The sequence below is a fragment of the Limulus polyphemus genome, unplaced genomic scaffold (assembly GCF_000517525.1).
Source record: "Limulus polyphemus unplaced genomic scaffold, Limulus_polyphemus-2.1.2 Scaffold1565, whole genome shotgun sequence".
In the NCBI taxonomy this organism is placed as follows: domain Eukaryota; kingdom Metazoa; phylum Arthropoda; class Merostomata; order Xiphosura; family Limulidae; genus Limulus; species Limulus polyphemus.
In genome coordinates, this window is record NW_013667175.1 from 80,854 (window position 1) to 90,519 (window position 9,666).

A 9,666-nucleotide genomic window follows, 5' to 3' on the forward strand; every position below is an offset into this window, starting at 1 on the left:
GAAGTCAAAAATTAGTGGCAGATAATCTTAGTTGTATCCAAAACATTTGCCATCTCTCTAGTCAGAAGTCAAAAATTAGTGGCAGATAATCTTAGTTGTATCCAAAACATTTGCCATCTCTCTAGTCAGAAGTCAAAAATTAGTGGCAGATAATCTTAGTTGTATCCAAAACATTTGCCATCTCTCTGTCAGTAGTCAAAAATTAGTGGCAGATAATGATAGTTGTTTTACCATAACAAAAACAGGGCAAACAAGTTTAGTGGCAATGGGAATCGAACCCAAGATCCTTGAATCATGGGCATCCACTCCCCAACCCAAATTACCAAAGCTGAACAAACTTCAAGTAAAAAAACAACAACAACAAAGGTTGTAAGGTTTAAACTGGGCAGAATACAGACAATCCATGACATAGCTTTATGATTAACTACAACAACAAAATTAGCAATACTTCATTTATTTAGATAGTTGAAATAACTGTAAATATAAATTTTAATTAGTTATTTTAGTGACAATCGATATAATCAAAATTTCAATTAATTAATTGTTGGAATAAACAGTAATAATGAGAAAAGCTAATATTGATAAATTCATTTAATGATAATTTTGATTAATCAATTAGATTACGTGATGCTAATTGATGTAATCACTACTCATAGGTAATTTTTTTTATATGAACTTGTCCAGCTCTAACAATTACACCTTTATGCACCTATCTCACACATCACTTAAAATTTATCGTGTGACAATTTACTGAGCTTGTGAGAATCTGGATTGAACTTAATTTTCAGCAACCCGAAGCTACAAGTACCTTTGGAGCACACTCTTTAGCTGGAACGTTCCTAAGCCACTTGCATTTGTTCTGAAGTTTTTGTCATGGTACTATTACATAAAGTCTTAATGAGATAAATACAATTGAAATTAATATATGCAAGTCTACAATGAAATGTGCTATTATGATACAGTATCAATAATAATCTTCACAGATAATAAAGATTGAAATAAACACTGGATAACTGCAATTCTTGATTGGAATACAGCTTAAAATTGACAAAATGATACATTCCCTCTTCCTTTCAGTTGAATAACAACTGCATTGTTTGGATTATATCACAACATCAGGTAGGTTAAAATATTTTGCTCCAACTGGCTGAAAGATTAAGAATTTAAAACTTAGTTATGGTCATAACATTTTAGTGATTATGCAATGTTAACGAACATGGAAATGCAATGTTCAGCCTCCATGTGTTATTAATACATAGAAATAAGCCATATTATGTAATAAAATTAGCAGTCTTTTATCCAAGACTAAAAACAGTTTCAAAAATCATATTAAAACAACAGTCTTATGTTGCTAGTCTTTTTGAGGCAAAAGTGCCTCAGCATTGGTTACTTTGTGGCCCCAGTAAAATGTATGGCATGCATTCTCATGCCAAGTATTGGCAGATTATATGTATAATGTTATTTTAATACTTATTATACTCTTAAATAGATTGTTTCATGCAGTTTGTAGATACCATAAAAAGACTGGTCATAATATAACATAACTTACAGACAGCAATGGGCCATTTGGTCCTTCAAGGTTGCCCAAGTAAACTCCTGTACAGTATGTGCCTCAACTACCGCCAACAGCAACTCTTTCCATAACTCATTCACTCTACTCGAGAATATGACGTAAAAAATAAAATAAAATGCTTTAACTCTATCGATACAGCGTTAGTCATTTTAACCTTGTGACAACCATGTAACAAATAGGTAACCATGGAAGTATAAATACTGTAACTTTTAATGCAGTAAGTGGATCTTCAGAAAATTTGGCAGGCTTTTAGTAAACATTTCAAGTATCTTGTACACAAAATATCCAATTTTTTCATTAAGTATATTAAACAAAGATTTATCTATGAATTTATATAGTCAGTCTGACTCAAACTATTGTGAATGCAAGGCAATTTTCATCTTAAGATTAAACCACTTTTTAGCAGTTGCCTAACCTAAAGAACCTCCTAAATAAACATTAGTTGTTTTTTTTCTGTGAAACTTTATACTGGTTATTTTCTCTACCATTACTATACAGGCTTGGTCAATTTGATCGACCTCGTACCTGCCTCAAAAAATAAGAAATCTAAATAACTTTTTTACCTAAGATAAGTTTTCATTTCTTCATTATTTGCAGTTGAATTTTAACCCTCTTTTAGGACTTACACTTAAGACTACACCAAATTCCACCAAAGAAAATTTATTACTTCATAGGTATGCCATACTAATTTCTATTAGTACTAGCACTGCAGCAGTCCTACTCAAACTCAAAGTATTAGTAAGAGTAGCATGCTAACTTACCAGTTGACCAGCAACAGTATTTTTTTTTTTTACAGTTGACAGTAACTTAAAAATCGCTTTTCTGAATACACTAATCTATAATTAATATATGTAGAACAGAAAATTAAGCCTAAAACCACACTTAAACTTACATACAACTAACAGTAACAGCTTTTTAGTTAGGCCTTACAAAACCGAGTAAGCTCGATATTACTAACACTTATAAGTTGTAATAAACATTAATCATTTAATGATTCATTACGACTTAATGTTTAGTTGCAATATTGAGTGTTACAACTTACAGTCTCGCTACTATGAATATAGATTTTAGTTTATAGTCCTTCATGATTATCTTACACCTTACATGAATAACAGATTTCAATGCCTAAAACAGAGTAAAAGTTAAAAAAAAAGTATATTGTTAGTGTTACTGTTATTCACTGTCGTAACTTAAGTTATACTTATACTCAAACTCACAATGGAATTTGCAATGACTAAAATTATTAAGTATTTTCTTTTCCTTTGTGTATAATCAATGAATTCTCAAAATATAAACACAATATCGTCTCGTAATGTATTACAACGGCAATATATTGCGATTTACAAAGTTAATCATTACTAGAAATAGAATACTATACAGTATACTATTTAGTTTATTACTATTGTTAAGCCTACTTCTCTAAAGAGTTAACATTTAAATAACTAATCAAATAGTTTGAATGTATAAGCAATGAAATTATAATATAAAATTAACAATTTTCCAGCCACAGTTATAAGTATTACACAAAGTGTACAGTAATTAGTATTAAAACATATTTAACAAACTTCAAAGTCTATAAAACTTTAACGAATGAAGATCAAATTAGTATTTATAGTAATAGTATACAACAGCGCCCCCATCCAGTTCAAATAACAATAGTTATGAAATAGTTTATGCTATTATCATTAATTATCTATAGTGTGGTATAATTTAAGTGCACCTATTTTTAAACTTGATTTTTATTAAAACTGTGTATGTGTAAACATAAAAAAATAAAGACCAATATTACTTATAAATCTTATTAAACTACAACTAACTTGTAAGTTGTACGTTTGTTTATTTAAGATATTTGGACAAAGCTATTCAAGGGCTATCTGCGCTATCCATTATCAATTTTGAAAGGTAGACTAGAAGGAAACAGCTATTCAACACACCGTTAACTCGTGGGCGACTCTAATCGAATAATAGTATTTGACCATCACTCTTATAACATATTTACGGCTCCAAAGTAAGAGGAGCAATTTTGTAAGAACAGAACACGAACATTGGATTTAGTAGTTTGAATGTTACACAAATGGGTTACGATTAAGCATTTTTACTTAATTAATTCTGATGAAACTTGAGATTTTTTTATTCGTTTACACAACGAAGTTAAATGGTGAAAATCACTTTTTAACCGTATTTTGGTATCATGGTACATAACAATCTGGCTTAGAAACAACATAAACTAGATGTACTTCCGCAAGGTCCCCGAAAGAGTCCAGTTTCAAAGAGTAAATAAAACCAAAATTAAGAATGACAAATATTTTTATTTCTTGCTTTTGAAATTCGTATGTCATGGTGTGTTGTAGCCTACAGAGTGCATGATTCTTTTGATTCATGGCATGCGCAGGTTTTACTGAAGTCACGACAGTACAAATTGCAACGTTAAGCGCTCTTTGTGTGATGCATTTTAGTGTCTATTGACAGACAACAAACTACTGTATAATGGTGTGAATGGTTAAAATAAGTGATCCCTTTAGGCGGCCTTCGGTCCTCCTTTCGGAAAAATTATTTTCTACTCTGGGACTTCTTTAAAGTAGTGTCGCCCATTTTAATTAACGCATGGAACATGTTAAAACAGAATTTACCTAAATTAGAATTAAAATTTAACGTTTAGGTAATTAACATTACATAAATCAATAAAATTGAGCATATTTATATTTATTTTGCATTTTTGAAATAGGTACTTAGGCTAAAGTCAATAATTACAAACGTTGCATACTTTACATTCTTCCCCTGTGGGTCAATAGTAAGTTTACGTATTCACAATGATAAAAATCTGGATTCTATTCCACGTGGTGGACATAGAGTGTATACCCTACTGTGTAGCGTTGCGCTAAAATAACGATAAATATATTATGTGCATTTCATACAACAGTTTAATTCTAAAAATTGTTGGTTTTGACTCGTTCATTATTTAACAGAGGAATGAACTTTTATAAAAAAAAAGTGTCAGTTATTATACAAATACACAACTTTTTTCTTCGCATAAAAAAACAAAGAAACATCAGCGAGAGATCTTAAATCCTTTGACATAAAAGTTAAATTAATGGTTTGATTCAGAGCCGTCGCTAGGTGCTTAAAAGATTCGGGCCTATAGGCATGATATCGATCAAGGTTTTTAAATCTGATTTTTCAAGACACCAACTGGGGATTCGGGGCACAGGGTAAGGGGCCCCGTGTACCAGTGCCTAGCAACGCCTCTGATTTTATTAAATATTTATGTGCTTTAAATGTTATTTTATCCCAAGATATACCATACTAAGAACATATAACAAACTAGGAGTAATCTTAAATTAATTGTTCATTTAAATATTCAAAATTTGAGTCTCAATGTAAATACTACATATTTAGAACGACTGAACGAAGCTTTTTTTTTTCTTTGGCTGCTTTGTTTCCATGAAATAATTATCATATGCAAACGTATCATGCGTTATCTTTCCCATTAGTTATCAGATAATTTTTTTTTTAATTCCCAAATTGCAAAATGTTATAGATAGAAACGGTGACCTACTCTCCCGGCGAGCCATGCGATATCCGTAGGGTGTAACACTCCCTATTGACACGAGATTGGTCTTCATTTGCGTTCATGAAAAAAATAAAACTTTGTATATATTTTCATGTTTTTGTCGTTTTGCTTAAGACTGATTTGCTATACTTTCCAAAGTTTAAGAGATTTTGATATAGATTACCAGATCGATACATTTTGTTAGATATTGAATGATTTTCATAGACGCTGAGGTTTTTCCTGATTATTTCATTATAAGCTTCTGAGTGAGGTCTTAACTTGACAGATTTAGCAAAACTTCAGCACCTGTGAAGTAGAAATTATGCTGTTGAGATCACACAAATAAGGCTTGCTTTCTCTTCCCAATCGAACACAGGCACTTTTCCAGGTATTAACTTGAACTGTGTTGTTTTATTAATATTGCAATTCTTTACAAACTTGTATCCAGCCTCTTTATTTTGTATAAATACATATCCTGTCAAAGGCACAGTAAATACAAGCACTGTTTCGTGTTACATTACCTGTCGAATTTTCTTATTATTTTACAGATACTGCAGGTAACTTAGGGCAAAATAAAGGTCATCTGAGGTAATTACACAAATCATTATTGTGATTTTTTTAGGTCATAAGGTCAATAAATGTCATCTGAGGTAACTACACAAATTATTATTGTGATTTTTTTAGGTCATTTGAAGTAACTACACAAATCATTATTGTGATTTTTTAGGTCATAAGGTCAATAAATGTCATCTGAGGTAACTACACAAATTATTATTGTGATTTTTTTAGGTCATAAGGTCATTTGAAGTAACTACACAAATTATTGTGATTTTTAGGTCATCTGAGGTAACTACACAAATCATGATTGTGATATATTTTTTGAGTATATAAATATATATTTCACCTCAAAGTTTCAACATAAACAACACTAAAGGGTTTCATATCTCATGCAAGTAGGAATCTTATGGTTGGTAAATCTCTGTTGTAATTTTTAAATTTGACCTTGTTGTTCTTCCTCAAGATTAATAAAGTTTAAGTTTTGTTCTCAACATAGCCTCCTTGTAAAAAAACAAAAAAGGTATATAAGGCTAATAGGCTATTTATTAGCCCTAAATACTATTTATTTATAATAAATAAATTGCAAATTAGCATCTTAACTAAAATGTTTCTTACATAATATAAATTACAATGGATCCAATGGTCAGGAAACCTCAATAATTTTCAAATTTGACCTTACTGTTCTTTTTTAAGACTTACTGAAAGGCTTCTTACCAGAGGCGTAGCGCAGAATATGTAGGTAGTTCCAACCTCCACCCCTGCTGGGGCAGTTGCTACGCCTCTGCTTCTTATATTATCTAAGTTATGATGAATTCTGTAGTCAAAGAAATGTCGGCAATTTTAAAAAATTGGCCTTACTGTTCTTCCCTATTAATCATATTTTTCTAAAAATAAAAGCATCTGACATTCAGTGATTTGTTGGTAGTTATGCCAACCATTACGATTTCTTATTCCCTATCAATAATATCTGAAAAAAGAGAATCATAGACTTACTAATCACCCCCTTTCTAAAAGGTAAAAAAACAACAACATGGTTTCATTTTCTTTTATCACCACAGTGTGTGGTATCTGTCAACCTTTATGATGACTGACAAACAGAAGCCATAAGATGGTATTTTATTTAATGGAGTACAAAATTTTTAGCTGAGCGATGTGCACATTCTATTAAAAGACACAACCAAGTATCTCTAGTTCATTCCTTTTTGTTGTGGTCCCATCGAAGGTGTCTGTACAAGCTAGTTTTCCACGTAAACACACGCGAGCATCGTGGACATACGTGATGCTCTGTCCTATGAGCGGCCATGTGCTGTTTTAACTTAGATGGATATTTGAATACTTTTTGGCACACGGAACAGCTGCTAATCTTCATAGGGACTTTTCTTTTCTTGCCCATCAACCAAGGTAAGTGTTCTTTAAACCAATATCCTAGAATAAAACAAATATCTACTTTATTTACAGAGTTGGATGATCTCGAGTTAATGGAAAAACGAATACACTTATTGTTTGCTTACTTTATCCTTTGAAAACTTGTATCTCTGAAAATCAAGACACACACACACACACACTCAATCTAGCACAATGTCTCTTAAATACATTTAAGTTAAATAGATACATCTGTATATATGCACAATATATATTAATGAAACCTGAAAGATAGTTTACACTTGTTATGGAAGGTAGTCACTACATTCTTTTAAACGATATTTTTAAATTTCATACTACTGATTTCTTGTAGGGGTTCTAACGAAGGTTAAAAAAAAACAAAAAAACCTGCAAATTAGCCTGTTTATTAAAAAAAGACGTTATTTACTTCCCCCACCGACTTTAAATACGTAAAACCATTTACAAACTCAATAACAGAAACCTTCTTTCTAGGTAAAAAACTCCAAAATTACAGGTTAGCTTTGTGTGATTAGTGCTAAGTTACACAACATTAAAGGTCAGCAATAAACAACACATTATTCTGTTTCACGTTATCTTTAACCCTAAAATACATACACTATGTAATCTCAACTTGTTAACAATCTAAAAAAACTTACAAAGTTTTTCTTTATTTCATAAAAATATGGCAACTACAGAACAAAGCATCGGTAAGTTTTGAAAGAAAATTTATTAATTACTTTCAGTTTTATGTCTACATCCTATTTCCCTCGTTATTATTCAGTAAAAAACAAACAACACACAGACATTACTATATACATCGCACTAAGCATATCTGTTTATGATCGGAAGGAACTGAATATTATGTCTTGTCTTGTTATAGATTTGAATACTTTGAAAAAATCAGAATTGTCCTCTTCTCCAACTTTTGTGTGTTTATTTTGTATCAATATAACCATTAATGTATGTTGTTTCATTGGAACTTTAGGCAAAGTAAACACATTAAGTTTGACTGACTGTAACTGCCTGTTGAAAGAAAAGGAGACGACGTTTCGGCTTTTATACCGAAGAAGGCCTAAGTGCAGTAGCCGAAACGTCGCCTAATTTTCCTTCAACAGGCAGTTGGCAATCCATTAATATTAGCAAATAGACCTAACATGTTATTTACAGTTTAAACACCATTTTAAAGTAAGCTATATTGTGAAAATTACTACCACGATACGTTTATAACTTCTAACTCTTAAATGCATTATCTCACAAATGAGAGATATACATATAACCATTAAAAAAGACAAAAAAAAGTGGACATACATAATTACGTATTATTCAACTAAACAGTCAATCTACAAATAACGTTCACGTTGCTAAAAAAATAAATTCCTCTTTAAAATATTCACTAACAAAATTACACTTGTAAAGTGGTTTATACATTTCAAATTGGACTCCATTACACCTTGACGAGCAGATCTGTGTACTCACCGATAACAGAATAGATTTGAGGTATCGCTCACTGTAACCGATATTTACATATTTAGCCATGTCATGGGCTGAATTCAACCAGTGCTATTGTACCTTATATCGTGTGGTTGCACTTTTAGTAAGGCAATAAGAGTCAGTACATGATACTATACAGTGTAAAGAAATATGTAGTGTTAAAAACCATTCCTGAGGAAGGTTATTGTATGGCACGGTTTGAACTATTATCTATTGTTAAAAACTATTCCTGAGGAAGGCTATTGTATGGCACGGTTTGAACTATTATCTAGTGTTAAAAAACCATTCCTGAGGAAGGCTATTGTATGGCACGGTTTGAACTATTATCTAGTGTTAAAAAACCATTCCTGAGGAAGGCTATTGTATGGCACGGTTTGAACTATTATCTAGTGTTAAAAAAACATTCATGAGGAAGGCTATTGTATGGCACGGTGTTGAACTATTATCTAGTGTTAAAAACCATTCCTGAAGAAGGCTATTGTATGGTACAGTGTTGAATTGCTACCTATGTGTTTAGTAGGATGACTCACAATCACCGTTCAAAAATACTTATTACAAAAACTTCACGTTACGAGTAGTTGTAATACACTGCATTTTAAAAACATATATAAAAAACAATAATGTAACAAAACTCGTGGAACAGTGTGCTTATACATGGATACACATTTAACTGTCCAATACTTCAAAACTCCGGCACTTTTCTTTATGCTCTTCAGCATAGCTCAAAGTTAGAAACTCCTTGCCACACACTTTGCACTTATAAGCCTCCCTAGGTACCACAGAATGCTGTAGGCGGATGTGCCTCTTCAGGGAATGTTCGTTCGAGAGTCGTTTGTGACAGACAGGGCAGCAATACAGTCGCTCTTTGCACTTGTGTAAAGGAAGTCTCTCCTTGCAGTAATACTGTTGACAGTTGGGACAGAAGCGCCGTCTGGTAATGGATCGACGAGCTTTTATTTTAGGAGCAACAAATCGGATTACCAGGTTCTCCCCATATTCTCCTACTCATGCAAGAAAGAAAGGGTTACATTAGCAACCTAATAACTGTGGGTGAAATTCTCTCAGGAAATATATTAACCTACATGTTACCATATATATATATATATATATA

The 9,666-nt window shown here is 31.8% G+C and overlaps 2 long non-coding RNA genes across 3 annotated transcripts in view; both read right to left on the reverse strand.

Annotated features, from left to right (window-relative positions):
* Positions 1-3,139, reverse strand: part of LOC111086933 — a 20,819-nt gene extending 17,680 nt beyond the window's left edge. For both annotated transcript variants that reach the window (XR_002611648.1, XR_002611647.1), the window contains exon 1: positions 1,550-3,139. This is a non-coding gene — a long non-coding RNA (uncharacterized LOC111086933). The remainder of the gene's footprint in view (positions 1-1,549) is intronic.
* A 3,573-nt stretch (positions 3,140-6,712) lies between these two features.
* LOC111086934 overlaps positions 6,713-9,666 on the reverse strand; it is a 5,846-nt gene continuing 2,892 nt past the window's right edge. Inside the window, exon 3 of the long non-coding RNA XR_002611649.1 lies at positions 6,713-9,556. This is a non-coding gene — a long non-coding RNA (uncharacterized LOC111086934). The remainder of the gene's footprint in view (positions 9,557-9,666) is intronic.